General features: G+C 50.9%; 1 protein-coding gene across 1 annotated transcript in view; it reads right to left on the bottom strand.

The window, feature by feature from the left end:
• The window catches only part of P2RY6 (pyrimidinergic receptor P2Y6), a 94341-nt gene that overhangs the window by 5701 nt on the left and 65142 nt on the right, over positions 1-23498 (bottom strand). The window contains exon 2 of the mRNA XM_045021926.1: positions 22587-22964. The gene's annotated coding sequence lies outside the window, so the exon portion shown is untranslated. The remainder of the gene's footprint in view (positions 1-22586; positions 22965-23498) is intronic.

Genomic DNA, 23498 nt, shown 5'->3' with positions numbered 1-23498 from the left:
TTCTTAAACATTTTGAAATCTTATTTACTTTGCATACAACAATAATTTAGTTATATATTATAGACTTATAGAAAGACGTTCTAAAAAGGTTAATGTATTACCGGCACGCGAAACCATAAATCAGAGTGAATAAATGAAGACTCGGCACAGCACTTCTGAAAGGTTGCCAATCCCTGATCTAGGAATTAGGGCCGTCGAGCGATTAAAACCATTAATCGTAATTAACTGCGGTGTTAATAGCACTAAGCAGTAATTGAATACTTTTTAAAAAATATTTTTGGGGTTTTCTATATTTTCAAACCTACTGATTTCAATTACAACACAGAACACAAAGCCCATAGGGCTCACTTTACAGTATTCATTTTGATTGCAGATATTTGCACTGTAAGAAAGATAAACAGAAAAAACAGCATTTCAATTCACGTATGGCAGGGTAATCTTTATCATGAAAGGTGAAGCTGCAAATGAATCATTATGATGTTTGCATAACTCCCTTCAGCCGAGCGAGCCCTTGTTTGCGAGGGAGGGAGGATTTTACCTCAGGGACTCTGCAGCGGCTGGTGAGGAGAGGCTGGGGCAGGGAGGCTGAGCTCGCCAGGCCCCTCTTCTCTATGGCAGCGGTTATCAAGCTTTTGGGGCTGGTGACCCCTTTTGGCATTAAAAAAAAGTGTGGGCCCCCCCCTTCAGCCCCAGGGGGGTCAGGGTGTGGGGCTCTGGGCTCCAGCCCCCCTCCCCCCCAGCTGCCTGCAGAGCTGTGGGCTACGGCTTCAGCACCTTCTTCCCACCCCCTCCCGCCCCCAAACTCTGGGAGCCCCATGCTCCCCCCACCCCCATGTCTCCCTCCCCACCCAGAGGGATGCGATTAATTGACAAAAAAGTTAATGCCGGCAATTAATTGAAAACAAAATTACCTGTGCTTAACTGACAGCCCTAGGAGGACTATATCACAGGTAGAAAATGAAGGACTAGGAGAACCACTGGAAGGGAGATGTATTTACAGAAAGCAATATAACCCCCGTGACGCCAGCTCGTTCGTCCCAAAGGCGCTGTTATTAGTTAAACCGAGAGCAAGAAGCCATCATAGAAAGGAAGATTTATGAACAATTAGCCAAGGAGAATCTAGGTTGAATATCAGCAGGAACTTCCTAACGGTGAGCTGTAATGGGCCGTGGAACGGCATCCCAAGGACAAGGGAAAGACACTCCATTGCGAGAGACATTTAAAACTAGAGCAGTCGGAGTACGAGCAGCACAGGTACCAATGCTGCCCTGGCCCGTGGAGATGGACGAGAGCAGGGGTGTCAAATGCACTGAGGGGGGAGGGTGGAATTCTAGGGTAATCGTGGTGCCTGGGGCTGGAGCATCATTTCAGGTGTATGTATCCCCCCCAGCGCACCCTGCACACCCACTGGTGTCTGACATGGTTTGCACTGAAATTGAGGGGACAGTACAGGCTGTTTGTAGTAACTGAACATTTATTTACTGTTAGCACTGGTATTACTGCTGCAGTGGTCATCAGGGAGGAAAGTCCGTTCCCTTTGTGGCCACTGTTGTTCCAGCCCTTTGTTTCTCTCCTTCTCCCTGCTCTCTCAGTCTCCTCTGTCCTGTCCTCTGCATCCCTCCTCCCACCCTACCCACCAGAATGGTCAGTGATTAATGAGCTCATGGTGACACTGATTCTCAGAGACTTTAAGGCCAGAAGGGACCATCATGGTCATCTTCTAGACTGACCACAGAACCTCACCCACCCACTGCTGCAATAGACCCATAACCTCTGGCTGAGTCACTGAAGTCCTCAAATCATGATAAAAAGACTTCAAGTTACAGAGAATCCACCATTTACCCTAGTTTAAACCTGCAAGTGACTTTGGCCCCATGCTGCAGGGGAAGGTGAAAAAACCCCCAGGGTCTCTGCCAATCTGATCTAGGGGAAGATTCCTTCCCAACCCCAAATATGGTGATCAGACAGACACTGAGCATATGGGCAAAGGTTTCCCTGTAGTAACTCAGAGCCCTCCCCATCTCTGGCTGTTTGGAGATATTTGCTACTAGCAGTTGCACATCAGCTATATGCCAGTGTAGGCAGTCTCATCGCACCATCCCCTCCAAACTTATCAAGCTCAGTCTTGAAGCCAGCTAGGGTTTTTTTGCCCCCAGTGCTCCTCTTGGGATGCTGCTCCAGCCTAAACTTGTTGATGGCCAGTTTATATCCATTTGTTCTTGTGTCCACATTGGTGCTTAATTTAAAGAACTCCTCTCTCTCCCTGGTATTTATCCCTCTGATGTATTTATAGAGAGCAATCATACCTCCCCTCAGCCTTCTTTTGGTTAGGCTAAACAAGCCAAGCTCTTTGAATCTCCTTTCATAAGGCAGGTTTTCCATTCCTTGGACCATCCTAGTAGCCCGTCTCTGCACCTGTTCCAGCTTGAATTAATCTTTCTTAAACATGGGAGCCCAGAACTGCACACTTAAAGTTGATGTGTCACTTAAAGTTGATACACCAATCTCAGTAATAGGGGCCAGTGGAGTTCACCCCTTTGAGCCATTGTCTCAGGCTATCTGCAGACGCAGGCAAGCATCACTGCATCCATTACTTTTGATTCACATTAGGAAGGGTCTCTCAGCAGCCAGGAGGGCTAGAAACTTACTTTTTGTTTAAATATTAAAAGCTAAGATAGCGCATCTGACTGTGCCACACAGGCTACGTGACTGCACAATGGAGAACAGCTCCAGCCTACAGGCCGTGCATTGGACTCCCATCTAAAAGCGCTGACCTCTCTGCCTTGCATGATTTCCTTGTACCGTTCCTTTACAAGTTCCGTGTGGTGCCACTTTGTATGACATCAGGTAAAAGTGAAATTAACCAGGCAGATACAGTTTTCTTCTCACGACTATACAGCTGATATTCTGACATACACATATGTACTGTAGCGGGGCAGTCACCCCGCTCCTTGGCTAAGAGCAGGGCCAGATTAACTTTTAGTTCAGCTCCAAACATATTTGTGGGGGCCCCTGGGGAATGATTGTAAAAGGGGCCAGGGGCAAAAGCTCAGTGGGGCGGGAGCTAGGGTTGATTCCTGGAGTAAGGGAGGGGCCGGGGGTAAATTACAAGCGGAGCAGGGCTGGGGGGGGATAAACAGGATCTGCCCTGCCCACACAGAGTGGGTACCCACCTTCTGCCTGGTTCTAGCCCATTCTCTTCTCTCTCTCTGCACTGATCTGTCCCTCCTCCAGTGTGACCAAGTGGGAATGTTCTTAATGTTTTCTCTGAATAGTGTGTGGGTGCCTCAGTTTCCCCTATGCATTTCTTAAATATCTAGGAGGTGGGATAAGGGGGTGTGATTGTTGCAGAGCCCTAGAGGGCAGGTGTGATGCCGTCTGCACAGAGAATGACTGACACACTGTCTCCTGGCAACTGATGGCCTGGGCCCCTCCCCTGCAAGTGCCAACTGAAGGTGTTGGAGAACAGAGAGATCAGCTGGCGTCCTGGCCCGGGGAAAGAGACAAAGGACAGAGGAGGGGCTGGAGGGGGGGTATTGCAATTTGGAGTTGGCTGGGGAAATGGAGGGAGGCCCAGCACTGGTGTCTGGGTTCCCTACCCCACAAGACGGACCTGACTGAGGGGTCCTGTTCTCCATACCTACAAGCTCTGCTTTGACTGTGTTCCTGTCGTCTAATAAACCTTCTGTTTTACTGGCCGGCTGAGAGTCCCGGTGAATCGCAGGAAGTGGGGGGTGCAGGACCCTGACTCCCCCACACTCCGTGACATCCAGCAGCAGCAGGACAGGTTCTCTTCCAGCCCTCGGGGGTGGGTGTTGGGAGTGGGAGGAGCGGAGGGTAATGTGGTTACTCCTATAACTGGACTCTTAGTTTCCTGCTAACCAGACACCCAGGTCCCATTTTCTACTGGAGTTTCCAGTCTAAAACTGGATACCTGGCAACAGGGCTGCCAGAAAAGCCTGAGGGGGGGAGGGGGGCAAGCATTCGTTTTTAAAAGTGAGACGGCTAAGCCTTAAGCGGTGGGAAGCAAGGGGTGGGTGGGCAGGGTAGGGAGTGGAGAGGAACTAATGGGCAGGGCCATGTCTGCTGTACTGCCCAGGTAGGTTGGAGACTGGGGATCAGCTGACACAATATCCCCAGCCCAGGTGACGTGACAGCCAGTGGTGGGTTTAGAGGCCCTGTGCTCAGCTTCATTTTTGGGGCCCCTCCTTGGGACCCAGCCAAGAAAAAGAACATTCTCTCATCTCCCTCCGCCCCTGTTTTTTTCCCTGCATCCTCCTCCTATAAGTAACAGGAAGTAAATGAAAATAAAGTGAGGTACCTTGATTGTTCTTGTAGTCTAACTTATTTTTCCACAGACCACTTGGAAATCGCGGAGGGTCTCGGTGGACCACTTAATGATCTTTCCAAATATTGTAAAAAATGTTGGGGTGCAGGGGTCTGGCCAGGAGCTAGGGTGAGGGAGGGGGGGCAGGGTTGGGGCAGGAGGTTGGGGTGTGGAGCGCTTACCTGGGGCAGGTCCTGTTTGGTGTGAGGGGTGCAGGTGGGAATGCGGGGGCAGGTGCAGGAGCTCATGTTTGGTGCTCAGGATGGGGGTGGGGATGTGGGGGGTTCAGAAGTCAGGGCATGGGGGGGCTAGCTGTATGTGGAGGGTGGAGTCAGGGCAGGGGGCTGGGGAAGCGTGCAGGGGTCAGGGCAGGGGGCTGGGTGTGTGTGATGGGGGTGCAGGGGTCAGGGCATGGGGTTGGGTGTGTGTGATAGGGGCTGGGGCAGGGGGCTGGGGACTGGAGGTGTGTGAGGGGGGTTCAGGGATCTGGGTGGGCAGAGGGGTGTGGGCTGGGGTCATGGGGGTGCTCACATCAGGGGGTTGGAGGGGGTATGCCCCTATTCCAGCCCCTTCCCCTTCTCCTCCTCCCTGGAGCAGCGAGGGTGCTGAGGCTCCGCTCCTCCTCCTCCTCCTCCCTCAAGCAGCTGATCAACGGCAGGGGGAATGTAGCACACTGGGGAAAGAGATGGGGAAGAAGCTTCTGCCCCCAGCGGGGCGGGGTGTGTGTGTGTGTGTGTCATGGGTAGAGAAGAGCAGGCCGGGCCCCTTTGGGCCATGGGCCCAGCACCATGGTAAATCCAGTACTGGCTAAGAGGGGTTAAACACAGCCCTGGAGAGGGCTGCAGCTGAGAACAAGGCTAGACTAATTGGGGAAGCAGCCACAGCTGGGGCAATGCCCCACTCAGGCCAAAAGCTGGCCCTATAAAAGGGCTGTGAGCCAGCTGAAGAGTCTCTCTTGCTGGAGAGAGAAGAACTGGGCTGCCTGGGAGCTGAGACAGTACCTTGAGTGGTGCAGGGCTGGAAGAAGGCCAGAGGAGCTCTAGTCTAAGAAACCCCCAGGCTGCAGGCCTTGCTGAAGGCCCAGAGCAGGTACTGGGTTGCAGAGGTGCAGCCCAGAATTAGGCAAAGGCAGCCGGTCCCAAACCCCCTTGCTGATGATGAGTGGACACGACAGACGGCAGCTTGCCCCAGTGAGTGGGGGCTAGATGATGACTGGCAGTAGCTACTGAGGCAAGGTGGGATAGAGGGTTGAGGGTTGCCCCGCAGTCAGGTGGGTAGAGCCCTGCAGTAGGTACAGCCCTGATGAAAGGGGCACCAGGGTCCAGGAGGGACATGGGGGAGGGGGCAATTACATGCAAGCCACTGGCCAGCAGAGGGTGCTCTGGAGCTGGAGAGCTAATTCCCAGGATGACCAGCAGGAGGTGCTGTGCCAGTGAGTTCTTGCCTTGCTACAGTACATACACGCATGCATAAAACCATATGGTTTTATACCATGTAGTATAATATATGGTTAACATAGAACTCCACCAGTGCAGGTGGTCCGATACCTGAATTTCTGAGCTGCCGCGCACTCCCTGTGAAGGCTCTGCTTGCCTCTGAAAATTAGGCCTCTGTTGTTTAGGCACCACAACTTAGACCATTTTGCCTTAAGTGGATATCCATGTAATTTTCTACACAGTGGACTAAATTCTGCTCTCAGTGATGCTGGTGTAAATCCAGAGTAATAGCCAGTGGAGCTACTCTGGGGCTCCTACAGGCTATCACTGCAGAATCTGGCCCCCGGCATATGCCCCAACTATTCCTGTTGCACCCATCAGCAGGGATTTGTGAACGAGTGGGTGCCATGGGATCTGCACAGCCCTGGAGATTCCTGATGGCAGACACAGCCTTGGGAACATACACAGTCCTTGTTAGTCAGGCTGGGCTGTCTCATTAACTGGTCCAAAGCGTCTCTTAGGCCTTGTCTATACTGGGGATTTTCACTGTTAGTGACCAGCCACGGGCACAGGCAAAGCCACTGCACTGCATGATTTGCGCTGGTGGAGTTTGCCTGAAGCTAGAGAGAGGTGCACAGCCATAGGCAGAGTTTGACTTCTATATTTTTTGGGGGGTGCTCCAGTCAGGCTAATGGGGCTGCATGTGTGTGCATGGGGCAAATTTCAATGCCTGCCCACCGGGGCACCAGTTCAGATTTTGGGGGGGGGTGGAGGTGGGGGGCAACTTTAACCATTATTCCAGGGACTACACAGGCAACTGAAAACTCTAGGGGTTTTTTTGGCAGATAGATATAGTCAGATGATATTTAAGTTAATTCCTATATAAAGGAAAAAAAATTAAATATTAGACCCATTCAGCTCTAATACTAACATGTTCTGTCATGTGGTAAGTCTCTTAAGGGATACTGGTTAGGTTTAAAATTGTAATGTATATTCTTACTTAGATACACTTACTGATGTCAGATGTCACCATCTAGTGTGACCTCCTGCACCTTGCAGGCCACAGAACCTCACCCACCCAGTCATCTAATAGATCCACAACCTCTGGCTGAGTTACTGAAGTCCTCAAATCACAGTTTAAAGACTTCAAGTTACATTATTTACACTATTTTAAAACTGCAATTGACCCATGCCCCACGCTGCAGGAGAAGACAGAACACCACCAGGGTGCCAATCTGACCTGGGGGAAAATTCCTTCCCAACCCCCAATATGGCAATCGGTTAGACCCTGAGCATGTGGGCAAGACCCACCAGGAAGATAACTGGTTATTTTTTTGTACTACAGAGAATTCTTTCCCAATTGGGGATTTTTGCTGCTAGTAGTCATAGATTGGCCATGTGCCATTATAGGCAGTCCCATCATACCATCCCCTCAATAAATGTATCAAGCTTAAACTTGAAGCAAGTTGGGTTTTTTGCCCTCCCTGCTCCCCTTGGAAGGCTGTTCCAGAACTTCACTCCTCCGATGGTTAGAAACCTTCATCTAATTTCAAGTCTAAACTTTCTGATGGTCAGTTTATATCCACTTGTTCTGGAATCCACATTGGTGCTTAACTTAAATAACTCCTCTCCTGCCCTGGTATTTATCCCTCTGATGTATTTATAGAAAGAAATCATATTTCCCCTCAGCCTTCTTTTGGTTGGGCTAAATAAGCCAAGTTCTTTGAGTCCCCTCTCATAAGGCTGGTTTTTCATTCCCCGGATCATCCTAGTAGCCCTTCTCTGCACCTGTTCCAGTTTGAATTCATCTTTCTTAAACATGGAGACCAGAACTGCACGCAATATTCCAGATGAGGTCTCACCAGTGCCTTGTATAATGGTACGAACACTTCCCAGTCTTGCCTGTTGCACCTCAGGACTGTGTTAGCCTTTTTCACAGCCTCATCACATGGCTGGCTCATAGTCATCCTGGAATCAACCAATACACCCAGGTCTTTCTCCTCCTCTGTCACTTCCATCTGATTAGTCCCCAGTTTATAGCAAAAAATCTTGTTGTTAGTCCCTAAATGCATGACCTTGCACTCTGCACTATTAAATTTCATCCCATTTCCATTACTCCAGTTTACAAGGTCCTCCAGATCTTCTTGCATGATATTCTGGTCCTCCTGCATATTGACAATACCTCCCAACTTTGTGTCATCTGCAAATTTTATTAGCACATGCCCACTTTTTGTGCCAAGATCATTAATAAAAATGCTAAATAAGATTGGTCCCAAGACTGATCCCTGAGGAACTCCACTAGTAACTTCCCTCTAGCCAAGGGATGGGCAAACTACGGCCCACAGGCTGGATCTGGCCTGTCAGGGCTTTGGATCCGGCCCACGGGACAGCCACCCCTGTGGCGCTGGGGGCCCCACGCTGCTCCCGGAAGTGGCCGGCACCACGTCTATGTGGTGCTCTGCATGCTGCCCTTGTCTGCAGGCACCGCCTCCCACAGCTCCCATTGGCTGGGAATGGGGAACCGTGGCTAATGGGAGCTTCAGGGGAGGGACCTACAGGCAAGGGCAGCATATGGAGCCCCCTCCCAGGGGCCACAGAGACGTGGTGCAGGCTGCTTCTGGGAGCGGCACAGCGCGGGGCCAGGGCAGGCAGGGAGCCGGCCTTAGCCCTGCTGTGTGCCGCTGCCACGCTGGAGCCTGCACCTTGAATCCCTCCTGCATCCCAACCCCTTGCCCTGAGCCCCTTTCTGCACCCCACACCCTCCTGCACCTCAACCCCCTGCCCTGAGCCCCCTTGTACATACCGCTCTCCCTCCGGCACCCCACACCCAGCCCTACATTCATGGCCCCGCATGCAATTTCCCCACCCAAATGTGGCCCTGAGGCCAAAAAGTTTGCCCACCCCACTCTAGCCTGACAGTTCACTTTTCAGTACGACCCGTTGTAGGCTCCCCTTTAACCAGTTCTTTATCCACCTTTCAGTTCTCATATTAATTCCCATCTTCTCCAGTTTAACTAATAATTTCCCATGTGGAACTGTATCAAATGCCTTCCTGACGCCCAGGTAGATTAGATCTACTGCATTTCTTTTGTCTTAAAAATCAGTTATCTTCTCAAAGAAAGATATTAGTGACTTTGTTACTACCTCTTGAATCTACAATTAATTTCTGTCATTTAGGCTACTTTTTGCAGTTCACCAAGCTTGGAACGGATCATTTAACTTTAGGAAACAGCCTAACGGCCCTTTCTTATCTTAATCACCCGTTAATCCCTGTGTTTATAAATTCTGACTCCCTGCCTCAGGGGCGCAAGCTGGGAGCAGTCTCCTGGCTCCTCTGCAGAACCCCTTATATTGCACACTAAGGCTGCCTGCCTGAGGCTTGCCATTTGGTGGGGAGGGCAATGCCCCCCTGAAAAATCCAGCCATGTGCCCAGCCGTTTTGTCAATCTACACTAGGGGTTTGAACCGATGCTGCCGTAAAATGGCTGCAACTGTGGAAAATTCTCACTACTGCTAAGGCCTAAGAGCCCTCCCTGCCATTTTAGCACAGCCAAGGGACAGCAGGGGAAGGAGGATTACTAGGAGGGAGCGGTGAGCTGCATACAGGGCAGGAAGTACTTTGCACATACCTGCCAGCCAGAACCCGTGTGTTAAAGCCCACAGAGACCCTATCCGCCCAAGAGGGGTTTTAGGCAGTGCCCTCGGAGGGAAGGCAGACATCCTAGGCCTGGTCTACACTACGAGTTTATACCGAATTTAGCAGCATTAAACCGAATTAACCCTGCACCCGTCCACACAACGAAGCCCTTTATATCGATATAAAGGGCTCTTTAAACTGATTTCTGTACTCCTCCCTGACGAGGGGAGTAGCGCTGAAATCGGTATTGCCATGTCGGATTAGGGTTAGTGTGGCCGCAATTCGACGGTATTGGCCTCTGGGCACTATCCCACAGTGCACCATTGTGACTGCTCTGGACAGCAATCTGAACTTGGATGCACTGGCCAGGTAGACAGGGAAAGCCCCGCGAACTTTTGAATTTCATTTCCTGTTTGCCCAGCGTGGAGCTCTGATCAGCACGGGTGGTGACGTAGTCCCAAATCCAAAAAGAGCTCCAGCATGGACCGTACGGGAGATACTGGATCTGATCGCTATACGTGGAGGCAAATCTGTTCTATCAGAGCGCCGTTACAGAAGACGAAATGCCAAAGCATTTGAAAAAATCTCCAGGCTATGATAGACAGAGGCCACAGCAGGGACTCAGCACAGTGCTGCGTGACAAGTGTAATGGAAAGCCAAAGAATCAAATGGATGCTCATGGAGGGAGGGGGGACTGAGGACTCCAGCTATCCCACAGTCCCCGCAGTCTCCGAAAAGCATTTGCATTCTTGGCTGAGCTCCCAATGCCTGAAGGGTCAAAAACATTGTCCCGGGTGGTTCAGGGTGTATGTTGTCAATTTACCCCCTTCTCCCCCCCCCCAAAAAGAAAAGGGAAAAAAATTGTTTCTCGCCTTTTTTCAGTGTCACCCTATGTCTACTGCATGCTGCAGTGCTGAACAGCAGCATCCCTTCCCCTTCCTTTCCTGATGGAAGATGGTACAAAAGGGTTGAAAACTGTCCTCATCATCCCGTGAGTGCTCCTGGCTGGCCTTGGTGAGGTCGGCTGGGGGCGCCTGGGCAAAAATGGGAATGACTCCTGGTCATTCCCAGCAGACAGTGCAAAAGGCTTGGTAACCGTCCTCATCATAGCAGCTGGAGGCTGAGCTCCATCAGTCCCCCCCCACTTTCACGTCTAATGAAGATTCTGTACTGCTTGGACTATCATAGCAGCGGGAGGCTGCCTCCCCCTCATTTTATCTCACTAAAAAGTCAGTGTTTTATTCCTGCATTCTTTATTACTTCATCACACAAATGGGGGGGGATACTGCCACGGTAGCCCAGGAGGGTTGGGGGAGGAGGGAAGCAACGGGTGGGGTTGTTGCAGGGGCACCCCCTAGAATGGCATGCAGCTCATCATTTCTGCGGGATGTCTGGGGCTCTGACCCGGAGCGGCTGTGCTCTCTGGTTCTCTAGTACACTTGCCCCCTAATCTAGGCAGGAGTGACTCTATTTTTAGACAAAACATAAAGAAGGGAATGACCCGGGGAGTCATTCCCATTTTTGTCCATGCACCCCTGGCCGACCTCAGCGAGGCCAGCCAGGAGCACCCATGACAGCAGCAGACGGTACAAAAGGACTGGTAACCGTCATCGCCAATTTCCAATTGCAGATGGTACAAAAATGACTGATAAACGTCATCTCATCACCAATTTCCAATTGCAGATGGTGCTATAGCTGGTAATCGTCTCTGCTACCTTGCAAAGGCAAATGAATGCTGCTGTGTAGCACTGAAGTACCGCCTCTGTCAGCAGCATCCAGTACACATACGGTGACAGTGACAAAAGGCTAAACGGGCTCCATGGTTGCCATGCTATGGCATCTGCCAGGGCAATCCAGGGAAAAAGGGCGCGAAATGATTGTCTGCCATTGCTTTCACGGAAGAAGGATTGAGTGACGACATTTACCCAGAATCACCCGCGACACTGTTTTTGCATTGGGATCTCAACCCAGAATTCCAATGGGCGGGGGAGACTGCGGGAACTATGGGATAGCTACCCACAGTGCAACGCTCCGGAAATCGACGCTAGCCTCGGTACATGGACGCACACCACCGAATTAATGTGCTTAGTGTGGCCGCGTGCACTCGACTTTATACAATCTGTTTTAAAAAAACGGTTTCTGTAAAATCGGAATAATCCCATAGTGTAGACATACCCCTAGTCCCAGCTCTGAAGGTACTTACCTAGCCCTCATCCTCAGAGCATCTGAGTGCCTCACACGTCGCACAACACCCCTGTGAGGCAGGACAGGGCTGTTATCCCTATTGTACCGATGGGAATGGGGACCGCGTGACTTGCCCAGGGTCACACAGGGAGTCTGGGGCAGAGCTGGGAATTGAACCTAGGTCTCCTGAGTTCCCGGCTAGTGCCTTAAATCCTAACTCCTGTCCTGCAGGAAGGGTGCCCAGCAAGAGCTCAGTGTCACCCCGGACTCTACCCTGCCCTGCTCCTTCTTGGTTGCAGGGTGGGGAGTGCACTGGATTTCCCCATTCAGGCCTCCTCTTTGGAACCCACTGGAGACTTTCCCCACTCCAGGCTGCTGGTGGACGGTCTCTATTGCCCTTCCTGCCCCCCACCATGCTGCTGGGAGGGGAGCCCCGCTGGCAGCTGGGAGGAGGAGCTGCATTGTCCATCCCCATCCTCCTGATGCAGAAAGGAACTTCATTCCCCCTCCCCCACTCTTCCAGCTCTTCGGGGGTGGGCAGGGCAGGGGACTGCCCCACCCTCCCTCTGCAGAGGTCCTCCCCTTGGAGCTGCTTCCCCTGGTGGGGGATTCTATGTGGCAGGGGTCTCCAATGCTGGGGGGAGGAAGGAGGAACAGATGAGGGGCTGGTGGGGTGCTTCCCCCCCAGGAGCCTGCACCCTGTGGAGAGGGGCAATGGGTGGTCTGGGAAGGGGCGACAGGCTGGCCCTGTGTGTGGACAATGCAGGGGCTGGGACCGTTGGCTGTGCAGACGTGGTGCAATGAGCTGAGCTATTGCAAGGCAGGCGGGCCTGGTGCCACCAATTCCTCTTTCAATTCCAGCCTCTCTAGTGGCTTTCACGTCCCCTCCCCAACAGCCCGGGGCTGTGACTCACCGGGGCCAAGAAGGAAACAAAAACGAGAAGGAATCCAATGAGAAGAAGAGTTTGTGGCTGCGGCCCAAGTGACAGTTCTGCTCCTGGACTGAGAGCGTGTTTGGCATTTTGAGAACTGTCCGCTGCAGTCATTAGATCGGGGGGAGAGATGGCTGGGACTCCCGGGGGTCACACTGCCCCCCTAGCTCCTGAGCCTGGGTACTGCAGCAGCTGAGATTCTGAACAGGGAAAGTGTTTAAATCCCTGGTGGACCTTCTCTGAGCACGAGGCTAAGGATGGTTTTGTGGCCGGAGCCTGGGGATCTGGCTTCTCTTCCCAACTCTGCCAGTGCTGCACTCTTGTGGGTCCTTATGCAAATCACTCCACCTCTCTGAGTCTCGTTCCGCCCCCCAGAACATGGCTACTGCGGCTTACTTCTCCCATGGGGGTAGTGAGGCTACACACGCTAGGATTTGCTCTGTGCTTTGACATCCTCCGGGGGAAGGCACTGGCTGTAAGTCAAAGCGTTTTCGTCACTGTGGAGTTCCTTGGGGGGCAGAGATCGAGATGAGCAGTGGGGCAGCAGGCCCGCAACAAAGGGTGTCTGGCAGCGCTGCACAGGGAGAGTTGGTCCAGGCCTGGGGTTGAGTAGCCGCTATTAATCCCTTGCTCTCTCGCGCGCCTGCGTGCGCACGATCCAGTCCATTCCCCCTGCTGGAGGCTGCTCAATGCCCTGGAATGAGAGTTCTGTAGTGGAAGGGTACCTCTGCACTGCATTAAAAGCCCTGGGGTGCGGCCGTTGCTGGCCCGGATCAGTAGACTCGGGCTTGGGAGGCTCTGGCTGGGGGCTAAAAATAGCAGTGTAGCCATTCAGGCTCGGGCCGGAAAGGGCAGGCTCTGAAACCCTGCAAGGCGGGTGGGTCTCCCAGCCTGGGCTCCCGCCCCAGCTCAAAACGTCTGCACTGCAATTTTGAGTCCGGCGAGATCGAGGCTATTGACCCAGTCTCAGACTCAGTGCTGGGGGTATTTTATTGCAGTGCAGACGTACCCGAAGAGGCTCCTGGGAGGCTCAGGTGACTATCTGGCCATCAGGCTACAGGGAGATAGGGGGTGAGTTCCCTGTATCTGATGGGCTCATTCCCTGTCAGAGAGGACGTATTACTACAGAATACAGCAGTGCGTCTCCTCAGCAACCCAGGCCAGCATGGGCACATCATCCCCGTCCTCTGCTCCCGACGCTGGCCTCCTGGAAAGTCAGGTTCAAGGGTTTGGTCCTTCTCTTCACGGTGCTCCACGGCCTGGGTCCAGGGTGCCTAAGATGATCTAAAGCTCTAAGATGAAGACTATGGTCAACAACTGCCCCCTCTGGCACAGTGGAGCACTCTGCAGTAAGGGTGAAGCTCCCGGGTGGGGGCTGATCCAAGCAGTGGAATGAACTCCAGGAATTAAGGGCCATCACAAACCTCTCCATCTTCTGCTCCTGGGGTGAGAGACAGTTCTCCGACCTGCCTTCTCTAATGTAAACGTAGAGGAACATGGACATAAAAGCCCAAACCCTGCCCTCCACCGCACGCACAATTCTCCCCCTGGGGGAGGGATACAGAGAAAATGAACCACATGTGACAAATGTCAGTTACGTCACAAGAACAGCCATCCTGGGGCAGACCAATGGTCCACCTAGTCCAGCATCCTGTCTTCCAACAGTGGCCAATGCCAGGTTCTTCAGAAGGAATGAACAGAACGAGTGAGCCATCCCCTGTCATCCAGTCCTAGCATCTAGCAGTCAGAAGTTTAGGGACACCCAGAGCATGGGGGTGCATCCCTGACCATGTTGGCTAATAGCCACTGATGGACCTATTCTGCTGGGTCTCTCTAAGTCTTTTTTGAACCCAGTTATCTCTTTGTCTTCACAACATACCCCTGGCAATGAGTTCCACAGGTTGACTGTGTTGTCACATGATACATGACTGGAGGTGCTCCGATACTGTGGTGATGAGGGCAGGATAAATACCTTAGGATAGGATAGAGAGCGACTAGAAATACAAAGCCCGTTGTTTGCCCTTGGAAGGAGTGCACCAAATAAATCCTCAGGAGCTTCTGAAATGACACTGCAGCCTACTGTCATATACTTGGTCCAGCAGCAGTTTGCCCTAGTACACAGAGCAGCGGATGAAGTAGCAAGAAATGTGGGGCTCTATTCCCGACTCTGCCACTGACCACAGGCAAATCATGTCACCTCTCTGTGCTGCTCTTTCACTCCCGAGTCCTTTGTCTGTTTAGACTGCTAGCTTTCCAGGGCAGGGACCGGCCCCTCCTATATGTATGTACAGTGTCTAGCACGCTGGGGCCCAATCTTGGAGGAAATGAAACATTTCAGGAACAAAATCCAGGCCTTGCTAGCCAGTGCCTTTAGGAGAAGCTTGTCTGCCTAGTGCTTGGTTACGGCGATGAGAAAGCTCAGCTGGTTGGAAAATTCCAAACCAGTTAAAGTTTTTTTGAGAAACAGAAGAGATGGCAGGGGGGGAAAGGACTTTGTGGCTGAGTTTATATCACCCAGGTGCCACTGTAGAAGAATAAAGCACCAGTAATTAGCTTATATTTCCAGAGCACCTTATAGCCAGCAAGATACTAGAGCTCTTTACCTCAGCCACCACCACTATGGAGCCACCTCTTGAGTGGAATGTGGCAGCTGGTCAACACAGAGCAACACTAACAAGTTTACGACCAAAAACTAATATATAGGATGTCATGTGGCCTGGTGGATTGGGCACAGGACTGGGAGTCAAGTGTGCTGGGTTCTACACCTCGCTCTACCACTGACTCACTGTGTGACCTCCGGCAAGTCATGTCATTGCTATGCGCCTCAGTTTCCCCATCTGTTACACAGGGAGAATGATACTTCCCTTGTAAAGCACTTTCAGATCTACGCACTGTGGGTGAAATTTTTAAAAGCTCCTAAGTGACTTAGGAGCCCAAGTCCCATGGAATTTCAAAAATGGAGCTACGTATATTACGTATGACCATCCAGCTCCCAGCAAACTGACTTTCAGTGGGACTTAGAGTACGGGGGGTGGGGGGCGACCGACTTCGGACAGGGAGCTCTCGACACGGAGCGTGCGGCCTGGATGGTGCACGGAGGGGGCCTGGGTGTCGTGCGTGCGAGCCGAGGGCGGTGGCCCCAGAGCCTCAGAACCCGGGGTCAAGTGAATCAGGCTTGCACTGCCGGGCTAAAAATAGCAGGTTATGTCTACACTGCTATTTTAAGCCTCACAGCGTGAACCCCGTGAGCCCCGGTCCATTGACCTGGGCTCTGAACTCACTGCTGTGGGTTTCTTTTGTTTTGCTGTGCAGAAATACCCTGTATCTCCTGGGTCATTTCAGGTGCTTTTGCAAATGTTACCCTGTATCCCTAGTATTACCACCTACCTATATAGCACAGAAACCACCTCACATACCTGTGGGTTGGAATACCAAACATAAGAAGAGATAAAGAGATTGATAACTTACCAGTATTTTGCAAAAATTACCCATGAAGATTATTTTCCAGGAACAAAACATAAAAGCCACTCCCGTACCATCTTCAGGCTGGTATTGCTAGCATAATTTCTATGCATTCTTCGTAGTGCAGAGCTTCTGAATCCAAGTTTGCCAAAGAAAAGCCCGCCATTCAGCCCCTGAAAACAGGGCCAGCGTCTGAGAGTTTTGCTACGTGATTTTTTTCTGTTGTGGCAAGACTTCCTTTTATCATTCAAGCAGCATAACGAAACAGCACAGGAAAGGGAACAGAAAACGCTTGCCCATTCAGCATAGAACACACAGCCTGCTGCTATAAAAGTTGCATCAGCATTTCTGTAATGCAGTGCGAATATCAGCGGTTTTGTAATAAGGAGAATGAAATTTTGCTCTTCTCTTGCAGCATCCATGCATGAAACTCTAAGCACTTAAATATTCTAAGCACTTGAATACACATTTCTTATGCATGTCGGTTACAGCTCTGAGATCAGGCCCAACAGACCCATTTCAAAGGTGGGGACACTGAGACACTGACCCATAAGCGGCCTCTAATTTTGGGTGCCCAATTTGAGGTGCCCAGGGCCTGATTTTCAGGGGGTCCATAGCTCCAGCTGAAGTCAATAACAGCTGCAAGCAGCTAACTAGTTCTGAAAAATCAGGTCCCAGGTGTACAAAATTGGGCCCCCCAAGTTAGAGGCCACTTCAGAAAATATAGGACTTCACATGAGGAGACGGCAGGGGAGCGGGGAATAGGACCCGATCTCCTGACATATTTCTCTCTGCAGCCAGTTTTGCCCCTGGGGGTCAGGTTAGCAAGGTGAACTTTCAAAGGCTTCTACAGTGCAGAGGGATTGGTCCCTTGCTGACCCAGCTAGGAGCGGATCTGGGGAAGACAGACGGTATAAAATGCATACGCAGCTCTTTGTGCGATGCCAGCGATAACCCATCCCACAGTGCCATTAGTGGAATTAAAAGCTGTGTCAGCATCAAGTGTAACTAGCATTACAGAACACACCTGTAGTAAGGTTTGTCCCATGCTTCACAAACGCTGGTACAGATCCTCAGCTGGTGTAAAATGGCATCGCTCCACTAACTTCAATGCCAGCTTCTCAGCAGGTCTACTCATGCTGTTTTTAAATGTGAGCTCTTTAAGGCCCTGATCCTGCAGAGAGTCCCCCCAACCCCCTCCGAGTGGGCCCATGTGAAGACCTGTTGAAGTCATGGGTGCCAGGGTCCACCCATACAGTTGCCCTTGCAGGATCAAGTACTAATACTGATTTTAACACAGACACACACACCCCTGCGTGCATCCACCAGCAGCCAAGAACTCCTGAACAAATGACAGTAAGAAGCCACTGTGTGTGTGTGTGTGTGTGTGATGGAAAAAAACACCAATCCAGCATGGAAGCACGTCAGCTTCCAGAGTTATTTAAAAAAGGAATAGAATAGTAAAACGTATGGAAAATACCTTGCATGGGCCCCTTCAGAACCTTTCCTTAAAAAGAAAAAACCATAGCATAGTTGTGACCAGGACTAAAGACTGGCTAATATTTCACTAAAGGGAAGATTCTTCCCCCATGATATAACCTTGCATGTCGCCGAATCCAAATATACAACCCCCCCAGCTGTTCAAAACTCCCTTCTTAATCAACCACCAGCCTGTCCCCTTGGTATACTGACTCCCGATTATACAAACGCCCCATGATCCAGTCACATCCGGTGTAACTCATGGGGTCCGGTCCCTTCATCCGGATTCTGACCTATACTGTTGGACACAAACAGTGCTGCTATCGCTTGAAATGGGACTAATTAGCCCAGAATTTTCAAAGGGCTCCACACCCACAACTGGACCCAGATTTTCCAAGGAGCTCAATGAAGCAGCCCCAAGTTCTTCTGAAATTCTGGTCTTGGGGCTCACTGCTGCTCAAGTGACTTCATGCCTTGTGCGCGTGAGACCCTGGATTCTGATGCCTTCTCTGTGTCGTTTTCCAGATCTACCGCCTGAATCACATTTATTTGGTTGAGTCAGGATTTAATTCACATGCAGCAAACAACAGTTGGGCTTGGATACAAATAAAGAGCCTTACGAAGGTGCTGGGCTATTTATTTTCCTGTTGTACAGGGCCATCGATGGCTATTAGCCAGGATGGGCAGGGATGGTGTCCCTAGCCTCTGTTTGCCAGAAGCTGGGAATGGGTGACAAGATCACTTGGTGATTACCTGTTCTGTTCACTCCCTCTGGGGCACCTGGCATTGGCCACTACCAGAAGACAGGATACTGGGCTAGATGGACCTTTGGTCTGACCCAATATGGCCGTTCTTATGTTCTGGGCTCCCACTGAAGTGCTCAGGAAATCAAGCCAAGAACAATTAATTGCCATTAAATATCCCAAGCACTGAGCATCATATCTGTATCTAACCCGTCCATCAGCAACGATGGCCAAACAATCTGGCCACACAACTGGACTGAGCAACATGTATGCAAATTAAAAAAAATAAAGGTTAAATAGACTCGCTTCCCCGAACAGCCCCAGATCTTCCGGATAATTCCTCCCTTCAGGGAATGGCCTGAATGAGCAGACGAGCTTTACACCTGGCCCTGGAAGTCAACTGACTTGTGCCCAGTCGAAGCTAGGCAGGGGAGAGGAATTGCAAGGGCCCCTGAGCTGAGGATGTCCTGTACAGGGGCAATTAGATAAAGCTTCCCAGCTGACATCAGTAGAACAGCTGTTCTGTTCTAGAACATCAGAACGGCCACACTGGGTCAGACCAAAGGGCCATCAAGCCCAGTATCCTGTCCTCTGACAGTGGCTAATGGCAGGTCCCCCAAAGGGAATGAACAGACAGGTTATCATCAAGTGATCCATCCCGTCACCCAATCCCAACCTGGTAAATAGAGGCTGGGGATTTCATCCCTGCCCATCCTGGCTAATAGCCATCGATGGACCTGTCCTCCATGAATCTATCTAGTTCCCTTTTGAAGCCCGTTACAGTATTGGCCTTCACAACACCCTCGGGCAATAGCAGGCTCGCCCAGGAGTGGTGGTTCCGGAGGGGACCCAGAGACAAGAGACGTAAAGAGACGAAGGCCAAGCCCAGGCTGACTACACAGGGACTGATCTCGATTACCCGGCAGTCCCTTCCAGCCCCATGGTAAAAAGCCCTCGAGTATCAGAGAACTGCTCCCTGTGTGGGTATTTATACTGCAATTCATTTCCCTCTCAACCTTCTCTTCAATATGCTAAATGGATGGAGTTCCTTAAGTCTCTCACTCTAAGGACCACACATAATTTCTGCGGCTCTTCGCTGAACCCTCTCCAGTTTTGACACTGGTTTTCAAGTGTGGATCGCAGAAGTGGAAGCAATGGTCCCAGCAGTGCCGTAGGCAGAGGAAATAGCAGCTCCCTGGCCTGGCTCGATATTCCCCCATTTATACATTTAGACGTTAGCCCTCTTCACTACAGCATCCAACTCGGAGTTGTATCAGTTGGTTCTGGATTAAAAAACCCTCAGCCGAGTGAGTGGCACAGGAGGATGAACCCAAAGCCAGTGCAGCCTCTAGAGCACAAGCATTAGGGCTCTCTGACAAAAGGGGGCAAGACACACTCTGTGCTAGCTTAAACCCCACAGAACCATTGCAGGCGGGAGCTCAGAGAGGCACGCATCCCGGGGGTGAGGGCCGTACTGAAAACACCACGTGCGCGCTAGTCTAGCCGAACGTAGATGGGAACGATTTGTCTGGCTGCCTGGAGCTCTAGGAGCGTTCGAGGACCCCAAAGCACCCCCAGTTTGTGAGCTTTCTTGGCAAAGGACGGGAAGAGGTACTGAGCAAGGAAAGGCACCGGCCCTGCTGTACCCTTTCCTGCAGGGCTACAGGAATTCAAGATGAGATACTATCACCTCCCCCAGCCGGGGGAACAATCTGCTTTGTCCTTGAGCCCATGCCACTGGTCTGCTCCTCCTCCTGGTTACGCTGGTGTAAATCAGGAACACCTCAATCAACAGAGTTACACTGGTGCAAGGAGAATCCAGCCCCATGACTGTGGATGCAGCGTGCGTGGTTGGGGATGCATTCCATGCAAGGGCCCACTAGATGGCGCAGCTTAGATGCCAATGAAAGAATGGCAGGGAACCTTGGGTAAAGCCTAACACCATCAGCAGAGCTCTGGGAGCTACCTCTTGAGTCCTTTTTGTTTCCATTTTAATCATTCAAACTAAGGGACCAGTTCACGCTCTGGTGTAAATCTACTGACCTCAATGGAGTTGCCCCCAGGCTGAATTTGGGCTCGGTCCTGGTATTTAGTCCTAATGCTTTTTAATTGGACTCCTTCCTCTAACGTCGGGATTGTCTCGCTAACATTTGCAAAGGGTTCCGATGAGGAAAGTGCTGTGAAAAACAAGCCCCGAGGCCGGGTCTAATGCAGTGAGGGCTCCCAAGCAGCTGTGATCAGTCCATGGACCATGATTAGTCAGGACATCACTGGGGGCAGGGATAGCTCAGTGGTTTGAGCACTGGGCTGCTAAACCCAGGGTTGTGAATTCAATCCTTGAGGGATCTGCAGCAAAATCAGTACTTGGTCCTGCTAGTGAAGGCAGGGGGCTGGACTCAATGACCTTTCAAGGTTCCTTCCACTTATATCTCCATATTGAAAGGGACCAGGGAACAAGCCCTGCCCCCAGGGAGCTCACATATTACGATTTAACCCCTCAGGGCTACTGTAATACACATCATAGCAGAGACAGGAGTGCATGCATAAATCAGTCACAACAGCGGTCTCAGTAGCCACCAGCCTAATCAACACCAATTTCCAATTGCATAACCTCAACCCACTTCCAAAGCTACCACTGGAGCCAAACCATTCCCTGGGGAATAGAAGCCACAAGAGGAAGAGAACAGATCAGCCAGCAAAGATTTGAAAAGTGTGTGTGTCTCTCTCTCTCACTCACACACACTTTAACAAACATCAGAGCAGTAGCCCTGTTAGTCTGGATCTGTAAAAAGCAACAAAGAGTCTTGTGGCACCTTATAGACTAACAGACGTATTGGAGCATGAGCTTTCATGGGTGAATACCCACTTTGTTAGACGCATGTTCACCCACAAAAGCTTATGCTCCGATACATCTGTTAGTCTATAAGGTGCCACAGGACTCTTTGTTGCTTTTAACAAACAGTGGCAGTAAAAAGCATCAGATGCTAGGGGTTCAACTCCCATTGAAAGCAAGGGAAAGATTCCCACTGATTTCAGTTAGAATTGGATTGAGCCCTAAATGAACAAAATTAAATTAGGCAAAGTTATGGCTAGTTTGTTTCCCTGCCCTGCTGAGACTTATAAAGCTCTCACACCTGAACAAGGTGCCTCGGCCTGCTCACAGACAGAGCTAACAGTACCAATGCCTACATGCCAAAGTGCAAGGCCTTCAGATTTTATGTAGTGCAGGGGTCAGCAACCTTTCAGAAGTGCTGTGCCGAGTCTTCATTTATTCACTCTGATTTAAGGTTTCGCGTGCCAGTAATACATTTTAACCTTTTTAGAAGGTCTCTTTCTGTAAGTCTATAATATATAACTAAACTATTGTTGTATGTAAAGTAAATAAGGTTTTTAAAATGTTTAAGAAGCTTCATTTACAATTAAATTAAAATGCAGAGCCCCCTGGACCGGTGGCCAAGACCCAGGCAGTATGACTGCCTGGGTTGCCTACCCCTGACGTAGTGCACACTTTGTATCAAGAGCGTTTAAATGCTTCTATTACATACAAGTTGCTAGAGTTAATTAAATGTTGAAAATACGGTGATCCAGGCAGCCAGGAATAGAAGACACCAGCATTAGTACAATGCTTTTTGTCTTTTACACATTTTACAAGCAGTTGCGAATTAATCTCTTGCCGCACCTACATACAAAACTTACATGGCTCCTATTGCCAACTACCCACGCACCTCACAGTCTTTCAATGATTTACCTCCACGAGACCCCTGTGAGGTAGAGAAGCATGATCCTTATTTTATACCAGGAGAAACTAAGGCACAAAGAGACACTTCCCCATGGTCTCAAAGGGAGGCTGTGGCAGTCGTGGGAATTGAAACCAACTTTCCTGAATTGCAGGATAAACACCCTCAGCCCGGATCCTCCATCTGCTTAGACACTGATCTACTTAGATTAGACACTTTTGTGCCCATTCCCCTTCATCACCTTATTACCTAAGTAGGAGAGGAAGGTGCTGCAGGCCAGCTGCCAGAAGCCCAGGGGACCCTCAGGCCGTGGCTGGAGAGGGAGGAGTAGAGCCGAGAAACCTACAGAGGCTGGTTCGTGATGGGGAGTCACAAGCTGAACCCGGAGTTCAGTTCATGACACAAAGAGGCTCCTGCAGGTTCAAGTTTGTGAACACACCTCCAAGGTGACCCTCCCACCCCCTGCCTTGCTCCCAGCCTCCAGGGAGGTTCCTGTCCATCTCCGTGAGGTCACCCAGACCCCTCCCTCCCAGGGCAGAGATCTTTGTTCAAGCCGATTTTAAAAGTGCCAAGCAATGGGGCTTCGGCTGCTGCCACTGGGAGATTATTCCCCCAGCCTCATGCCTCGAACACGCAGTCCATCACTTACCTCCGCTGTTCTCAGGGAGGCGGATGGGACAGGGTGCTCGGCTGGCGGGGCAGAGAGGGTTTACCCAAAGTGGATACATCTTGCTCCCATGCTTGCAGAACACGGCATCCCTGCAGCTCAGCTCAAGGGGGCCAGTCTGAATATTGTACCTGCTCCGGTTGAGTGCTGGGATGGCGAGGGAACAGCGGTAGGCGCGCAGCCCGAGGAGATGGTTATATAGGCTGCGAAGGGCTGGAAATAAAAGAAGCAGAACCGGAAAGTCAACTGATTGACGTCTCGGGTGCCAGAGTGAGGAACGAAGCACAAGAGTGATAGGATCAGCAAATCTGTCCTGGCAGGGGAGTCCAGCAACCACATCCTGGGTCCACAGAAGAGGATCTAGGATAGGAGAGAAAGACTGGAGTGAAGAGCTTTGCAGCAATCAGATGTACCAGTGATAAGAATCACTATGTAATCCTGGCTGCACTGTTGGAAATCGGAGCTAGAGGGGCCAGCGACGTGTGTGTGTCTGTGTCTGTGTGTAAAGACTGGGGTTGCCCATTGCATTTGGTTGTTTACAATTAAAATTGGATCCACACCTGAAGTGAACAGTGATGTGAGCTTAATGAGGCCAGACGTGTCTATTAGAGTCTCCATGACACACCTGCCTTTGGAAGGGACCTGGCTCCAGCGGAGGAGGATAGTTACTGTAGTCAAACGGACTAGGCTATACAAGTCACCCTATAGAGGATAAGAGCAATGGTTCCTGCTCTGCGGCCTGTCCATGGACACTTGCTCTCCTGAAGAAAATGCTCCTGAATGCTTACGGATCAACGTCCTAACAGAGAAAGCACAAGATGGGGTCTTAGTTGTATCTGCTGGAGACTTTCAAATCACACTAGGAAACAGCACGACCGCTGCCTGACGCATCTA

Source organism: Mauremys mutica, chromosome 1, assembly GCF_020497125.1.
Source record: "Mauremys mutica isolate MM-2020 ecotype Southern chromosome 1, ASM2049712v1, whole genome shotgun sequence".
Lineage (NCBI taxonomy): Eukaryota > Metazoa > Chordata > Testudines > Geoemydidae > Mauremys > Mauremys mutica.
Note: the sequence above shows the minus strand (reverse complement) of the source record. Positions and strands in the feature narration are given on the sequence as shown.